The 17,878-nt window shown below is 51.2% G+C and overlaps 1 protein-coding gene across 1 annotated transcript in view; it reads left to right on the forward strand.

Moving 5' to 3' along the window:
* The window catches only part of WDR31 (WD repeat domain 31), a 56,559-nt gene extending 51,491 nt beyond the window's left edge, over positions 1-5,068 (forward strand). The window contains exons 11-12 of the mRNA XM_084650254.1: positions 265-657; positions 3,544-5,068. The gene's annotated coding sequence lies outside the window, so the exon portion shown is untranslated. The remainder of the gene's footprint in view (positions 1-264; positions 658-3,543) is intronic.
* The last annotated feature ends 12,810 nt before the right edge of the window (positions 5,069-17,878 follow it).

The following is a 17,878-nucleotide window of genomic DNA, read 5'->3' on the forward strand; positions in this document are numbered from 1 at the left end:
GAGTCAGACTGCCTGAAACTAAGCAAGGCCAAACAGGGGAGATATGGAAGAACAATGCTGAATAAAGCAGCTTTATGTATAGTTTAACAAATGATACAGAGAATCAGGGAACTAGCTGGGAACTGGATTGGCTGGCTATATGGATACTTGGAGCAGCTTGCTATTGGATAAGTATGCTGGGAAAAAGGATGTATAAAAGCCTGTGTAACTTCCTGCTCTGTTGTGCAGGATTTGAGATTTTATTCTCCCTGTACCTTTTTGCAGCTGCAAATAAACTTTTCTGCTTCTCCACCCCGTTGTGATTATTGGGTGTAGCACACCGGGTAACGAACCAACTCAAGCTGTTGTTCAGCCTCTCGGCACTGGGTGCCGGCAACAGCTTTTGGCGTCCCTGGGTGGGCTCGAGGCTGCAATTTAGCCTTGCCCGGACCCCTCCTGGAGGTCGAGGATTGCGGCGAGAACCGATGCCCAGCGCGCACCGGTGAGTTCATCGGGGGCCTCGGAGGAGACGCGATTTGATCGACCCCAGAGGGCACAACGGTGCAACGCACTCATATAGTGGAGAAGCAGTTGTGGACGGCGGTGAAGAACCGGTCCCTTAGACGTGGGGGAGGAGCAGCTGCAGGACGGCGGTGAAGAACCGGTCCCTTGGATAAGGTAGGAACCTTTTAAAATCCGGATTATATGCTCTGTTGGAACCTGGGGATGCCCAGAGTTACCCTGTAGGTATGGGACAGGGACAGAGCTCAGAGGTTAGGGCACGGTGTACGCCCCTAGAGTGCATTCTAGCAAACTGGAAGGTATTTGGTGCGGATCCGATGACTAAGAGCCAATTAAAACGATTCTGTACAGTTGACTGGCCTCAATATCAACTAGAGGACCAGGAGTGGTGGCCACCAGGAGGGTCAATTAATTACAACACGATCCTTCAGTTACTCCTGTTCTGTCAGAGAACAAGGAAATGGAATGAACATATGTATGCGCATTTGTTTCTGACTTTATGTACTCGACCAGATATTTTACAGCGCTGTAATCTGACTCCAACTGGTTCGGTAGCAGCTAATGTTAGTCCCCAGACCCCCACCCCCACTGTAATGGCAGAGCCGGTGTCCCCTTCGGCCCCTACACCCACACCTTGTAAGTCCACAATGGTTGGCCTATACCCCTTAATCACCGAAACTAAAGTTGCCCGGTCTGGATCAGACAGGCGTCCTGCCACAACTATGCAAGTTTACATCCATGTGCCATTCAATCCAATAGACTTAGCAGCTTTTAAAACACAGGCTGGGGAATAACGAACCCAAGCAGGTTTATTTCAGTCTTTGAGGGGTGCCTCAGTAGTCACAAGCCGATTGAGACGACTGTAATATCCTCCTGAGAACCCTGTTGTCTGAGGTGGAGAGGGATCAGGTTACAGCTAAGGCAAGGGGAGCGTCAGCTTTCAAGCGAAAAAAAAAAAGAAAGGAAGCTATATGTCAAGTTCCTACCCCAAGTAACCGTAAGCAGCTCAGGGCATTTCTGGGTATGGCAGGCTTTTGCAGAATATGAATCCCAGAGTTTGGACTGTGGGCTAAACCCCCGTACGACTGTGTAAAAGGAGCGGATCATGACCCCTTCTATTGGACCCCAGAGGCTGACAGGGCATTTAAAATCCTGAAAAGAAAATTGATGGAAGCCCCGGCTCTGGGCTTGCCAGATCTCTCTAAGCCGTTTCAGTTGTATGTTACATGAACGAAGGGGGGTGGCCCTAGGAGTGCTTACACAGCTGTTAGGAGCATGGAAGCGTCCTGTGGCTTATTTTTCTAAGCAATTGGATCAGGTTGCAAAGGGTTGGCCGGCATGTTTACGGGCGGTCGCAGCTACTGCCCTATTGCTTGAGGAAGCCGAGAAGCTAACATTGGGAGGGGTTATGCAAATCTATACTCCCCATATGGTCCGAGCCTTATTGGCTGCAAAGGGAGGGCTTTGGCTCACCCAGGCTCGGATTGCTCGGTACCAGGCTAAGCTGTTAGAGAACTCTGAAGTCACCCTACAGCCTTGCCCCTCCCTTAACCCAGCCACTCTCTTGCCAGAAACAGAGGAACAGAAACATGACTGTTTAGAGATCATAGATGTCCAGTACTCCAGCCGTCCGGATTTAAAGGATGTACCTCTCCCAAATGCAGATTATAAGTGGTACACTGATGGTAGCAGTACTGTAATAGATGGGCAAAGGAGGGCGGGTTATGCTGTTGTGACCCTCCATGACACTGTGAAAGCTGAAGGTTTGCCTGCTGGGACCTCTGCCCAGCTTGCCGAACTAATAGCCCTGACCCATGCACTTGAACTGTCAAAAGGAAAGCGGGTCAACATTTTTACTGATTCAAAGTATGCTTTTGGTGTGCTGCATGCTCCTGCTGGCCTATGGAAGCAAAGGGGAATGCTGACAGCCCAAGGCTCCCCAGTCAAGTACGGGCCCCAAATCCTCCGGCTCCTAGAAGCTGTACAACTCCCCTCGGAAGTGGCGGTGGTACACTGTAAAGCCCAGCAAAGGAAGGATCAAGATGTGGCCAGAGGTAACGCCCGGGCAGATAGAGAGGCTAAGCATGCTGCCACCCTGCCATCCCCTCAGGCTGAGAACGCCCATATGCATGCCCTTTACCCATCAGTAGAGAAGCTTCCAACCCCTCAGTACTCTGGGGAGGAGAGACAGCTAACTAACAAACTCGGTCTCCGGGAAAAGGAGGGATGGCTCCATTCCCCAGAAGGGAAGGTCCTCTTACCAAAGGGCCTAATCCGGCCAGTGCTGCAAAAACTACATCAAACCACTCATGCTGGCAGGGAAGCACTTATCCAGCTAATGGGAAAATACTTTATCACTTCCGGACTCCGACCCCTGGCTGCCCAGGTACAAGCGGACTGCTTAGTCTGCCAAAAGAATAACCCCCGACCGGGACATCCTGTGCCACCAGCTGCCCTAGAACCCACTCCGGGCCCCGGACAAGTGTGGCAAATAGACTTTACTGAGTTTCCCCGGACCCAAAGGTTCAAATATCTCCTTGTTACAGTGGATCGGTTCAGCGGATGGCCAGAAGCCTTCCCATGCCGTAACTGCACTGCCAGGACAGTGGCCCTCAAGGTTGTTAAGGAGATCATTCCTCGCTTTGGACTCCCCCTGTGGATGGAATCTGACAACGGGACACACTTCATGTCAAAAATCATTCAAAGCATCTCACATGCCTTACAGATCCCCTGGAAACTCCATACGCCCTGGAGACCGCAAGCCAGTGGGGTAGTGGAGCGGACCAATCAGACCCTTAAACGGCATCTCTCAAAAGTGTGCCAAGAAGCCTCACTGCGATGGCCTGATGCTTTGCCCCTCGTCCTACTCCGTATCCGCGTTCTCCCAAAGGGTAGATTAGGGCTCAGTCCCTTTGAAATTATGTTTGGAAGGGCATGGCCTATGAATGGCACCCCGGTTCTGTCAGGGGAATGGAAGTTGGGTAATGTTTTTTTGTCACAGTATATGTGTTCCCTGTCTGCTGTTCTCTTGTCTCTTCACAGGTATACCAAGGATTCCCAGCCTCTCCCCTTGGACTCTCCCGTTCACTCCTTACAGCCCGGTGACTCTGTGCTTGTTCGCACCTGGAAAGACGAGCCTCTCCAGGAAAAGTGGAAAGAACCCTATACCGTCCTGCTGATCTCCCATACAGCGGCAAAGATCGAGGGACACAAGAACTGGATCCATCACTCTCGTCTGAAGGCAGTACCTGCCCCCTCGTCAGCAGAACAGTGGACCATCCAACCTGCTGACTCCTCATCTAGTGACAATCTCGGGCTAAAGCTACTGTTTAAAAAACACAAATAGCGGGCACCTTAATGCTAAAATGGGCCCACCCAGGTACTGGAGACCCTGGGTTGGAAAGACTCTGGTAATAATTAATTGGGTAACATTGTTATTCTTTGTATTGGTATTTCCAAATTGTGCATATCGGGAGCATAACTCCTTTGTTTTGCTTGCGCACCATGTTGCTACTTTAACAAACCAGACTGATTGCTGGGTGTGTGCTCCGGCTCCACTGCCCCCCAAAACGGGAATGCCCCTTGACATGCTGCCCCTGACCCTAGCAGAATTAGCCGCCACCAAAGAGCAGAAAAGAACAAACTCACCATTCTGGAACAAGACCTCTTTACAGCAAGCCACCTATCAGGACCAGGAGTATTCAGTTGCAGTACTCACCGAGGGAGTGTTATGTTTTACCCGAAACCAGTCTGATCCCTATGGGCATCCTGTGGAAAAGAGCTCCTGTGTTATTACACAGTGGGCTGATGGGTATTGAATAAAGACCAACAGGGGAGGCCAACGGTGTGGGTGTAATGGTTCCTCCCCTTTTAGGGAAACACTTACAAATAATCTTACCACAAAAAGGGGGTTTGAAAATGTAACTTGCCGTCCAGTTAATATCTCCAATGTAGCAAGCCCAAGTGAGAAAACTCAGAGCCAAGGCTGTTGAGTGTTCTCAAAGGGGGGAGTTGTTGGGAACACTGGGGCATGGCCACTAGGTAACTCGAGGGGATGGAAGACCACGAGTGTCGATGAAGCCCCCTTGCACTAGGCCCCGGTGTCCTTGCCCCCCCCCGCCGCCTGGAGGCACTCGCAGCAGCTCTGTGTGCTAGGCCCAAGTGTCCTTGGCCCCCCCGCCTGGAGGCACACACAGCAGTTATGCTGAGAATCTGCAACAGTATGTTGCAGAGTCAGACTGCCTGAAACTAAGCAAGGCCAAACAGGGGAGATATGGAAGAACAATGCTGAATAAAGCAGCTTTATGTATAGTTTAACAAATGATACAGAGAATCAGGAAACTAGCTGGAAACTGGATTGGCTGGCTATATGGATACTTGGAGCAGCTTGCTATTGGATAAGTATGCTGAAAAAAAGGATGTATAAAAGCCTGTGTAACTTCCTGCTCTGTTGTACAGGATTTGAAATTCAAATCTCCCTGTACCTTTTTGAAGCTTCAAATAAACTTTTCTGCTTCTCCACCCCGTTGTGATTATTGGGTGTAGCACACCGGGTAACGAACCAACTCAAGCTGTTGTTCAGCCTCTCGGCACTGGGTGCCGGCAACACCGGCCTTGCTGCTGTTGGCTAAAGCCTGGCCAGGACTGTCAGAAATGGGGGCCTCAAGTCAGGCTCTGAAATCCTGGTTTAGGCAATGGAGTCGCTGGCATGATTTCCCGGGGGAGTGGCTGAGCAGTCTGCTGAGGTGAGCACATGACCTTTGACAGCCCATCCCCCTCTGGCTTCCTCGCACTGGGGCTCAGCCTCCACCCCTCAGGCAAGATTGGGCTAGTGCCTCGCTAGCCACTGCCTGAATGGTCCAGGCTGCTGGGTGTGATGTGACAGGCTCTCTTTAGGAATTGCTGCCCCGCTGTTGAACTTCTGCCACCAACCTTCTCCTGCTGCTCGCTGCCCTGCAGCTGCTGGCCCTCCCTCTGCCCCCAACAGCTCCCTGTGGGAGTTCCCATGGCACCAAGTAGCATCAGGTTCTTTCTTTCAGCCCTGTCCCCTTGCAATCCATGGACGTGGCTCCCCCTGAGCCTCCCAGCAGGGACCTGCAGCCACAAGCTCCTCCAAGTGCCATTGGAACCTCTGGTCACTAGTTCCAAAGCAGTCCCACACGCTGTTCAGTGCCCCACGTGCCCTGGCTGCTAGTCTCTGGGGTCCATATTACCCAACTACTCTCCCACATGCCATTCAGCCCATTCAGCCCTGGTGATTAACCAGTTTACTCCCTCTACTTCGAATCAGAGCTGTGGGAGGGTTCCTGGTGACAAGTGCTGCCTTTCTAAGGGCAATCACCTGCCTGTACCTCCTGGTACTATGATAATACAGATGACAAACAACAATCATCAGCAGCCTACCTAGCTCATCTCCAGTGCTTGTTATCAGTAGATCTCGTAGTGCTTTGCAAAGGAAGTCAGCCTTAGCCCCTTGTGTCTGCTGCGGAAACCAAGGCACAAGCATACGATCATAGAAGTGTAGGCCTGGAAAGGACCTCAGAAGGTCATCTAGTCCAGTCCCCTGCACTCAAGGCAGGTCTAAGTAATAAGTAGACCATTCCTGACAGGTGTTTGTCTAGCCTGTTCTTAAAAACCTCCAATGATGGATGTTCCACAACCTCCCGAGGAAATTTGTTCCCATGCTTAACTACGCTGACAGGAATTTTTTCCTAATCATAGAATCATAGAATATCAGGGGTGGAAGGGACCTCAGGAGGTCATCTAGTCCAAACCCCTGCTCAAAGCAGGGCTAATCCCCAGCTAAATCTTCCCAGCAAGGGTTTTGTCAAGCCTGACCTTAAAAACCTCGAAGGAAGGAGATTCCACCACCTCCCGAGGTAACCCATTCCAGTGCTTCACCTCCCTCCTAGTGAAAAAGTTTTTCCTAATATCCAACCGAAACCTCCCCACTGCAACTTGAGACCATTACTCCTTGTTCTGTCATCTGCTACCACTGAGAACAGTCTAGATCCATCCTCTTTGGAACCCCCTTTCAGGTAGTTGAAAGCAGCTATCAAATCCCCCCTCATTCTTTTCTTCCACAGACTAAACAATCCCAGTTCCCTCAGCCTCGCCTCAGAAGTCATGTGTTCCAGTCCCCTAATCATTTTTGTTGCCCTCCGCTGGACGCTTTCATCCAGTATCATTAGTGCCTGCATGGATGAGTAGCATGATCCTCAACAATCCCTCCATAACTTCTAGATACAGGCCCTGGCAGGCAGCAAGTCTCCTGGGATGCCACGTCAGGGTGACAGATGGGTGCTTCTGTCCTCTTCAGAAAGGAATCACCAACCACCACTATCCTACGTTTCCTCCTGGGAGTGGTGGCTGCGTCTTCCCAGCCTTGGAAGTACATGGCTTCTCCTCCTCACTTTTGGGGGTGATTCCTCATTGCTCGTTGCCAGGGCAGCATAGCAGGTCACTTGCTGGAGGATTCTCTGCTCTTTGAAGTCTTTAAACCACGATTTGAGGACTTCAATAACTCAGACATAGGTGAGAGATTTTTTGCAGGAGTGGGTGGGTGAAATTCTGTGGCCTGTGTTGTGCAGGAGGTCAGACTAGATGATCATAATGGTCCCTTCTGACCTAAATATCTATGAATCTATGAATCTTGGGGCCCTACCGAAGGCCTGGTGTTCCAAGCCCTGAGTGCTGACCATTACCTCCCTGGAAGGCACATCGTGAACGAGGCAGACAGACTGCAGGAAGAGAAAGGAGGGTGCCATGGTGATGGCAGTTGAATGCTGCCCTGGAGAACTGGGTCCTCCCCTCTCTGACACAGATTTCCTGTGTTATGCTGGGCACGTCACTTAGCCAAGACTTTTCACAAGTGCTCACCAATTGTGTGTTCCTCATTTTCTGGGGGCCTGATGTGAGACCTGGGACCTGCTTTGCAGAAGTGCTGAGCACTCACAGCTGCAACTAAAGTCAATGGGAGCTGTGCTGTGCAAATAGAAAGCGCTATAGAATGCTGAGTACTCTGAAAAACCAGGTCCGAGGCATCACAGATTGAACACCCAAAGTTAGTGGATACTTTTGGCCTTAATCTCATGGGCCTCAGTGCCCCACCTGTATAATGGGGACAGTAGTACACCATCCTCTCACGGTGGTGTTGGGAAAAGAAAGGGTCAGCCCTCGGGCCGGTTTTGTTCAATATCTTCATAAATGATCTGGAGGATGGTGTGGATTGCACCCTCAGCAAGTTTGCAGATGACACTAAACTGGGAGGAGAGGGAGACACATTGGGAGGTAGGGATAGGATATAGAGGCCCTAGACAAATTAGAGGATTGGGCCAAAAGAAATCTGATGAGATTCAATAAGGATAAGTGCAGGGTCCTGCACTTAGGATGGAAGAATCCAATGCACCGCTACAGACTAGGGACCGAATGGTTAGGCAGCAGTTCTGCGGAAAAGGACCTAGGGGTGACAGTGGACGAGAAGCTGGATATGAGTCAGCAGTGTGCCCTTGTTGCCAAGAAGGCCAATGGCATTTTGGGATGTATAAGTAGGGGCATAGCGAGCAGATCGAGGGACGTGATCGTTCCCCTCTATTCGACATTGGTGAGGCCTCATCTGGAGTACTGTGTCCAGTTTTGGGCCCCACACTACAAGAAGGATGTGGAGAAATTGGAGAGAGTCCAGCGAAGGGCAACAAAAATGATTAGGGGTCTAGAACACATGACTTATGAGGAGAGGCTGAGGGAGCTGGGATTGTTTAGCCTGCAGAAGAGAAGAATGAGGGGGGATTTGATAGCTGCTTTCAACTACCTGAAAGGGGGTTCCAAAGAGGATGGCTCTAGACTGTTCTCAATGGTAGCAGATGACAGAACAAGGAGTAATGGTCTCGAGTTGCAGTGGGGGAGGTTTAGGTTGGTTATTAGGAAAAACTTTTTCACTAGGAGGGTGGTGAAGCACTGGAATGGGTTACCTAGGGAGGTGGTGGAATCTCCTTCCTTCGAGGTTTTTAAGGTCAGGCTTGACAAAGCCCTGGCTGGGATGATTTAGTTGGGGATTGGTCCTGCTTTGAGCAGGGGGTTGGACTAGATGACCTCCTGAGGTCCCTTCCAACCCTGATATTCTATTCTATGATTTATCACTGTGGTGGGTGGGTTGGGAGTAGGAGTTGAGCACCTGCTGCCAGAAGTAACCAGAGGCCAGTGTCCTCCCTGTGACAGAGCCATATCCTCCTGCCCCGGTGGTGTGATAGCAGTCCTCTCTAGGTGGATAGCTTCCTCAGCCTTGGATGTCTCCATATGAATACTCTCAATGAATTCCTCTTGGGCACAGATGCTCTTCAGCCTAGTCACCTCCTCCTGTAGCTCTCCCAGCTGCTTCCTCAGAAATTCCACCAGCAGGCACCTCTTTGCACTTGATCGTCTCCCCAGCCTGGCTTTCTGAGAGTGGGAGATGTAGGCCACAGTCTTTGCAAATCCACACCTGGATCTGGGTAGAGGCCTCCATGGTCAGGTTCTCTGGGCTTGTCTACACTACCGCACAGGGTCGATCTAGATACACAACTTCAGCTACGTGAATAGCGTAGCTGAAGTTGACGTACTTAGATCTACTTACCGCGGTGTCTTCACTGCGGTAAGTCAACAGCTGACCCTCTCCTGTCGACTCCGCTTGCGCTCCTTGTTCTGGTGGAGTACCGGAGTCGACAGGAGAGTGCTCAGCGGTCGATTTATCGCTTCTATACTAGACACGATAAATCGACATTCCCTGGATCAATCGCTGCCTAGTGTAGACAAGCCCTCTGTCTGCTCACAGGTGGAGGAGACAGGTGCAGTGTTGACACTGGTGATGCGGCACTTCCTAACCATAATAATTATATTACAGCTCCCTCCCACAAACCCCCACTCAGACTCCCGTTTGCATGTAGGTGACTTGCTCAAGGTCACCCAGCAGGCCAGAGCCAAGACTAGAACGCAGGTTGCCTGAGTCCTAGTCCAGTGCCTCATCCACTAGGCCACACTGCCTCCTCTCTGGCTTCTGCCCACTGAGGCACAGCACCCCTGTGTGTATAGATCTCATGTCAGGCATGGGAGCCATGGCTAAGCCACAGTTCCCATTGACCTGTTGTTGGTCACAAAGCTCTAAGGTTTCAAGATCTGCTTGGGCAATGGTTCCCTGGCTCCAAATACAGTAAAGGGCGGGAGGGCTTCTCGGTGCAATTCTGTGATCCAGAGTGGGGGCACTTTGTGCTGGCCTGAGGGTCTCCCAATCCAGCTCTTGACTCAGTTCCTCCTGGCTGAGCTGGTGGGAGCAGGGAGCTGCACAGAATTGACCCTTTCAGGGCTGGGTGTGGTAGAGAGGTGCTAGGGCAGGACTGGCTCAGACCCAGATGGCCCCAAAGGAAAAGGTGAGGGGCCCAGTAGTGGGGCCACGGACTCTCCATGGCTGCAGACGGGGAAGAGGAACAGGTGAAATTCTGCCCTAAGAATCAGTGACCCTTGACCTCACCATGTTTGCTCAGCTTCCTGAGTCTCCCCTGTCTGCCCCCATGAGCAGAAGCTGATACCTCTCCCTCTTCCACAAGGTCCCACACAGCTGCAGGTTCCCTATGCAAAGGGGTGAACGCTGCTGCTGCTGGGATGGGGGCAAAAACCCTATGGGTGGCAGTGCCTCCCTGACCGCAGCCAGGCCGTCTTGACCCCAGATGGTATTCCACCCTGCTCTGGAGGGTGAGCAGTGGGACCAGGCAGCCAGGCCATTGCTGGGGAGAGCTGCTGCACTGGTTAGAGATGCTGCACCAAAGGAAAACAGATCCCACATAAATCAGAGTCCCACACAGCTCGCCTCCTCCTGAAACTCTGCTGCCTCATTGTGGGGCCGCCAACCTAGGGACCTCAGAGTACGTCACAGACATTCCTAGATTCCAAGGCCAGAAGGGACCAATGTGACCATCTGGGCTGATCCCCTGTGTGACTCAGGCCAGAGACCTGCCCCCAAAATAACCCCTGGAGCAGAGCTTTTAGAAAAACAGCCAATCTTGAATTAAAAATTGTCAGTGATGGAGAACCCACCTTGACCCTTGGTCATGCCGGACAAGTTTGGGGTGTGGGCTCCGGCCAGTGTTGCTTACCTCAGGCGGCTCCCGGGTGGCAATGTAGTGGGGCTAAGGCAGGCTCCCTGCCTGCCCTGACCCCGTGCCGCTTCCAGAAGTGGCCAGCATGTCCAGCAGCAGCTCGGGGGGGGGGGGTGGGAAGAGGGGCAGGTGGCACCGCATGCTGCCCTTGCCTGCAGGTACTGCCCCCACAGCTCCCATTGGCCACAGTTCCCCGTTCCTGGCCAATGGGAGCTGCGGAGGCGGTGCCTGCAGGCAAGGGCAATGCAGGGAGATCTCCTGCCCCTCCCACTCCACCCCCCAGAGCTGCTGCTGGACATGGCAGCCGCTTCTGGGAGCAGCACAGGGCCAGGGCAGGCAGGGAGCCTGCCTTAGCCCGCTGCACCTCCGGGCTGTTAGCTGCAGGAGAGTTGGCAACCCTATCGTGATCGACTGGTTAATCGTGGAGCCTCCGACAGTGACTGAGACTGACTGTCAGAGGCTCCACAATCGACAAGTTGATCGCGATCTACTGGTTGGTGACCACTGGGCTAGATGTACCTTTAGGCTGCCCTGTTATGGACGTTCTTATATTTGTTCCCCGTGTAGGTACTTACAGACTGTGATCAATTCACCCCTTAACCTTCTCTTTGTTAAGCTAAATAGATGGAGCTCCAGGATTCTATCACTGTAAGGCAGGTTGTCTAATCCTTTCATCATTCTCTTAGCTCTTATCTGAACCCTCCCCAATCGATCAACATCCTTCCTGAATTGTGGGCACCAGGACACAATATTCCAGCAGCCGTCTCACCAGTGCCAAATACAAAAATAAAATAACCTCTCTATTCCTATTCAAGATTCCCGTTTATGCATCCCAGGATCGCATTAGCCCTTTTGGCCTCAGTGTTGCACGAGCAGCTCATGTTCAGCTGATTATTCGCCACAATCCCCAAATCTTTTTTCAGAGACACTGCTTCCCAGGGTAGAGTCACCCATATGGCCTACGTTTATTTCTAGCCTAAGACAGGAGGCCTTGTCTCAGAGGCTCAGTAGGAGGCCTGAGGCCTGAGCTAAAGTAGTGGCCAAGCCCGCTACTATAAAGCAAAGTTAGCAAAAGCCAGGCTGTGAGCAGAAGTCGGGCTCTGCCTGCATGTAAAGCTCACAGAAACGTCACATTTAGCCATATTAAAAACGCAAATTGTTCACTTGCACCCAGTTTGCCAAGCGCTCAAGAGTGCTCTGAATCAGTGACCTGCCCTCCACATTAGTACCCCCCATTTCTGTGTCATCTGCAAACTTTACCAGTGATGACTTTATGGTGTCTTCCAGATCATTGATAAAAACATTAAATAGCCTAGGGCAAAGAATTGATCCCTGCGGGGCCCCACTGGAAACACACCTGTTTCATGATCCTTCCCCATTCACCATTACATTTTGCCAGTTTTTAATTCATGTAATCTGTGCAAAGCTAATTTTATATTCTAGTTTTTTAATTAAAATGTTGTGCAGTACCCAGTCAAATGCCTTTGAGATGTCTAAGAATATTACATCTAAACGATTACCTTTAGCAACGAAACTTGTCAGCTCAGCCAAAAACAGTACCAGTTTAGTGTGATGGCGTCTATTTTCCATAAACCCACCTTGATTAATCGAGTCCTGTAGCAGCTGCTCCATTAGTTTTGCCGGGGATCAATATCACACTGAGAGCTGTAAATACCTGGGGCATCCCATTTACCCTTTTAAAATATGGGCACACCATTCGCTTTCCTCCAGTCTTCTAAAACCAGTCTTTCAAGAGGTATTGAAAATCAACATTAATGGTCCAGAGAGTTCCTCAGCCAGTTTTTTTCCCAAACTGTTGGATGAACAGTATCGGATCTGCTGATTTTAAAACCATCTAATTGTAGTAGCTGCTGTTTAATACCCTCTAGAAATACCTAGTGGAATGGAAAGAATGTCAGCATCATATGACATGCCTACATCATCATTTCCCTCAGATACAGAATAAAAATATTTATTGAATACTTCTGCATTTTCTGTATTATCATTGAGAATTCTACCATTTCCATCTAATAATGGACCAGTACCATTGAACCATTAATGAACCCTCATATCCCACAAGGAAGCAAGTGTAATTGTCCCATCTTACTGATGGAGAAACTGAGGCAGGCAGCAGCAGTGAGTTGCCCCAGTTCACACAGGCAGCCTATGGAAGAGCCAAAACCAGAACACAGGACTCCCAGGCCTCTACTTTAGCCATGCACATGTCATCTGCCTTTTACCCTCTCTACTGTAGCTATCTTCCAGCAGCTCCCACCTGCATCTGCCCCTCTGTCTTGCTTGGCGCTGGCTGCCTCAGCCAAATAGAAGAAGTTATTGCATCTGTTGGAGGGAGGAGAGGTTGGCATCTGCTGCATAACCTCCACCCCCGGCATGGAAATTTACCATGCTGCATGTCCTCTCATCTGGCATTTCAGGAGCAAGTTCTTGCAGCTTCTGGTCATGCGGCAAGGGTAGGCTCAGGGACCAGGCAGGTGGGTGGTATCACCCTCTGTGCCCTCCAGTGACAATCTGCATCTGTTGCATTTGGCCGCTGCAAAGGGCACTTCATGCCGAGTGTGTTTACTTCTCCATTCCGTCACTCAGTGTTAAACGTCCCTGGGCTGTGTCTCCTCCCGTCCGCTCAGAATGGACCAGTAGGCACATTCTGAGCCCAGGAGGCTGGACTCTGCCCCTGCTCTCAGCCCGAGCTGATGGGCTGATCTGTATGTACCAAGGCAAAGGGATTACAGTTATCACAGTGCAGAAACACATTGGGAGCCAAGCTCAGCCCCAGCATAAGCAAGTGCAACTCCTCTGGCTTCGTTAGAATCAGGCTGATTTATAAAAAGAAAAGGAGGACTTGTGGCACCTTAGAGACTAACAAATTTATTTAAGCATAAGCTTTCTTGAGCTACAGCTCACTTCATCCTGAATTTGGTCCTTGGGCCTTGGAAACCTTTCCAAGCTGGGCCTGAGCAGAGTCCTTCAGCACAACACAACAGCTGCAGCCAGGCCTCTCAAGGCTGGGGCAATAGCTATGGTCCAGCGCCAGCAGCTCCCCAGCACCAAGCTATCCATTGGGCCACTTGGGGGCCCCCTCTGGCTCTCCTGGGCAGGCGAAGGAAAGCAGTAGGTGCACTGTGTTACACACAAGCAGAGGATGGCAAGTTGCTAGAAGCGCTGTGACCTGTTGCTTGGGGCATCGGCTGTCGGAAAGGCCCCCCCTGGCGTTGACCTTCCGGAGTCCTGGTCATGTGGGAATCAGGTATAAGAATGATGGGTAAAACGATCAATACCAGTAGCAGGATAGCGATCCAGAACACAGCCAGGCGATGCTCCCACAGGAGCTGGCATAGCCCCCTGCACATGGACAGCTGGGAGGCATGGTGGATACCTATCAGATCTCTTCCACTGATGTCCCGAGGGGCTGGGTTGTATAATAACTCCACTGTAACTAGCATCTCGGGGGCTTCTTCACCAGCTCTCACTTGACAGGGCAAGGACGGCTGTTTGATCCAGCACAGTCTGTGTCCATCTAGCCAGACCTCCTGCAGGGTCTGCAGCCATGGAGGGAACTGGGTCACGATGTCCATATTGAGCGGGAGTTTGGGGATCCCTCCATCAGGGACAGGCACTTGGGCTCTGCAAAGAGGGCAGGGGAAGGTCTGGGCTTGTTTCACGAAGACGCAGATCCTCGACAGGCATTCCAGGCAGAAGGTGTGAGCACAAGGGAGGAGCAGGGGCCTCTGGAAGATGTTGTCGTAGGGGCCGTAGCAGATGGGACACTTGGGGATGGACTGCTGAGGGGTCTGCAGCTCTGTCTGGTTGGGAGGGCTGGGACCCCAGTCCATAGCCAGAGTTTATCCACAGCCCCAGCAGCCCAGAGCTGTTTAACCCGAGGGGCACTTGCCAGGGGAGCAGAGTTGAGTAAGTTTTATCAGAGCCGCCAGCAGTGAGTGAAGCTTTTCCTGCTTCTCAGCCCATCTCAATGCTTGTTGCTGCATGGCCTGGGCTGAGACCCTAGGCTTGGGCTCCCTCCTCTGCCCGGCCGGTCGGTCTGACGAGCAAAGGCCAGCACTGCTCCTGCTGCATAGCCAGCCTGTTGTGAGTTCCTTCGCTTAGTAACTGACATTGAGCTCTAACTTTTGCTAAGCCAGGGTCAGTTCAGTCCCTCCCTCCTCACATAGCAACTCCAGCTCTGCATACACACAGCCAGCTCACTGGGACACAAAGGAGACAGAGGCAGCCCTGGAAACTCAGAGCTCCCCAGGGTGGTGCAGGCATGCTCAGCACCCTTCAGATAAGCTAACAAGTGGCACGGCCCAGGATTTGGGCTGCTCTGGTGCCAGGCCCAGTGGCACACGCTCCCGGGCCCCCATTGTTACAGGAAGCTACCACACCTAGGGAAAAGCTGAGCCCAACCTGCTCTATCAAGCAGTGAAAGAACCATGGCCTTTCCTTAGTCATTATTAGCCGCAATTGAACCGAGAGCTGAAGCCAGACTTGATGGAGCCTGATATCCCAGTCGCTGGGCTGGGTCAGCCAGCTGCCCTGGCTCTCTCAGGAGCGCAGGGGGGTGGTACTGATCTCCTTCACTCACAGGGAAAGCTGGGTGAGCCAGGAGCCGCCAACAGCCCTCTCCAGCCGCTCAGGTGTCTGTCCAGCACAGAGACCCCAATGGCATCCGCTGAGCAGGTGCCAAAGCACAGCAGGTGGGGGGAGCGCAGGGGATGCCTTCTAGTCTCTGAATAGGAGCCGATGGCATAACAGGTATCAAAATAAAACCATGTAGTGGGCTTGGCAGCTGGGAAGAGAGCCTAGGTGTGCTGAGCTACTGCAGGGCGGGACCCGGCTGAAGAATCTAGGTAGGTTGGAATCTAGGGTCAGGTGATGCTGGCCTCCTTGGCAAGAAGGATGGGTCACTTCAGCAAGGGGCTGATTCACCTGGGTGTTGTCATTTACACCTGTGCTAGGAGGGGGAGCAATCCAGCATGCATTCTATCGCCAACTCTTCTCCCATACAATAACCCAGCATGGCCAACAGTGCCCGCTAGCCACTAGCCCCCCAGCCAGACCCCGCAAGGGCTGCCTTGTCTTCCCCAAGCTCAGCACAGCCGGTACAGCTGAGGCAGTGCTGGAGTAAGTCCCTGCAGTGTCAGAGTGCCTTGACTCGGGAAAGAGGGTGCAGTGCACTTACTGGCCTGTTAGCAGAACTACAGGTTTCAGAGCAGCAGCGGAGTTAGTCTGTATCTGCAAAAAGAACAGGAGTACTTGTGGCACCTTAGAGACTAACCGATTTATTTGAGCATGAGCTTTCGTGAGCTACATCTGATGAAGTGAGCTGTAGCTCACGAAAGCTCATGCTCAAATAAATTGGTTAGTCTCTAAGGTGCCACAAGTCCTCCTTTTCTTTTAGCAGAATTAGACAGTGAAACTGCACTTGTTAAAGACATGCAGCCATCTAGAGCTGCAGAATTTACCTACAAAGACCCCTCTGAACCGCTCAACCTTCATACCTGCCCATGCCTGACAGGAGCCAGCTGTGCATGTGACACAAGAGCAAAGTGTGCAACGCCTGTTTCTGGTTGTGTTACACAAGTGACAGATTTCAGTGAGGCTTTAAGTGAAGAATTAGCTGATTCTGCTAGTTTTTAATGTTTTTTTATAACTAAGTTTGTCCTTAGGAGAAACATATGAATGAACTTTACGGGGAGAGGGGAAGTATATGACATAATATAGGTCCAAACATGCAGATCAACATTAGCAAACAGCTGCCTACACTCTACATTTTAGGCCCTGTGTGATGCTGCCCCTTGGCCCAATATGTTAGCAAATATTGGGGCGGGAGGGTGGGGGCGCAAATTTATGGTAGAGTCAGGTATTGCTTTGGGCAATTCTGCTTATTTAGAAAGCACACACGCACAGCGCTGCATCCCTGACCACACCAGGAACAAACAGCAGCAGGCAGTTTCCTTGTTAACAGTTCCAAGCCTGCTTCTGTAGACAGCCCTTTAGCCCCAGAAGCTCTGTCTCTGCTCCTGCTCTGGGCTACCCACATGGCTGCTTCTCTGGGATTTCTGGCCACTTTCTGCCTCTGACCCTCACAGTCACAACCAATCAGTGTTCCACCCCAGCATTTTAAATCAGTCCCCAAAGAAACTCCTCTTATTTGCCCCTAGTTCTTGCTCAGGCCTTCTATATGTCCCAGTGCCTTGGGTAGTGGCTTCCATTATTTCAGCTTTTCTACGCCATAAATGAGCTTAATTGCTTCTTCCATTTAGCCTGAAGTAAGGATGGCTAGCACACCCATCCATTTCAGTGTAGTATGTGATTGCCTGCAGATCAAAGCTGTGCCATTAACATCATGCAGCGTAACAGCTATAACACTGGATTTCCTCTGCAATGTTCATTCACTTGTTTCTCCTCATGTGAAAAATCAGCAAAGTGCTATTTACAAAACCCCATAAAAATCCACTCAAACCCATCAGCTAGTCACAATGTCGATAATGCCACCAGGGCACCCAGCTCATAACAGACAAGGAAATAAGAACATAACATAAGAACAGCCATACGGGGTCAGACCAAAGCTCCAGGTAGGCCAATATCCTGCCTTCTGACAGTGGTCAATGCCAGATGCCCCAGAAGGAATGAACAGAACTGGTAATCATCAAGTGATCCATCCCCTGTCACCCATTCCCAGCTTCTGGCAAACAGAGACTAGAGACATATCCCTGCCCATCTTGGCTAACAGCCATTGATGGACCTATCCTCCATTAATTTATCTAGTTCCTTTTTGAACTCTGATATAGTCTTGGCCTTCACAACATCCTCTGGCAAGGAGTTCCACAGGTTGACAGTGTGTTGTGTGAAGAAATATTTCTTTTTGTTTGTTTTAAACCTGCTGCCGTTCACCTCCTTGGGTGACCCCTAGTTCTTATAAAGAGAAGAGCCCTGTCCCAGAGCACGCACCCAGCTGGAGTGGCAATGCTGGTGCACACCGGATTAGCTCCATGTTTGAGAAATGCATTAGCATGTCAGAGGGAGTGAGGGATTTATAACCTCCTACAGACAGCAAGGCCTTACTGGCCTCCTGGAAGCCATGTGGTTATTTCCTGGGGGGACTCTGGCAAGCAGCAGAGCAAATGAATGGGGAAGTTCCAAGCCTTGAGGGCTGCATGGAAGAAGGTGCAGAGCGAGTGTGAGTGGGATGTGAAGAGAGCAGTGCGCTGTGGGGCTGAAGTGGAATGAAA

Source organism: Lepidochelys olivacea (assembly GCF_965140295.1).
Source record: "Lepidochelys olivacea isolate rLepOli2 genome assembly, chromosome: 16".
Lineage (NCBI taxonomy): Eukaryota > Metazoa > Chordata > Testudines > Cheloniidae > Lepidochelys > Lepidochelys olivacea.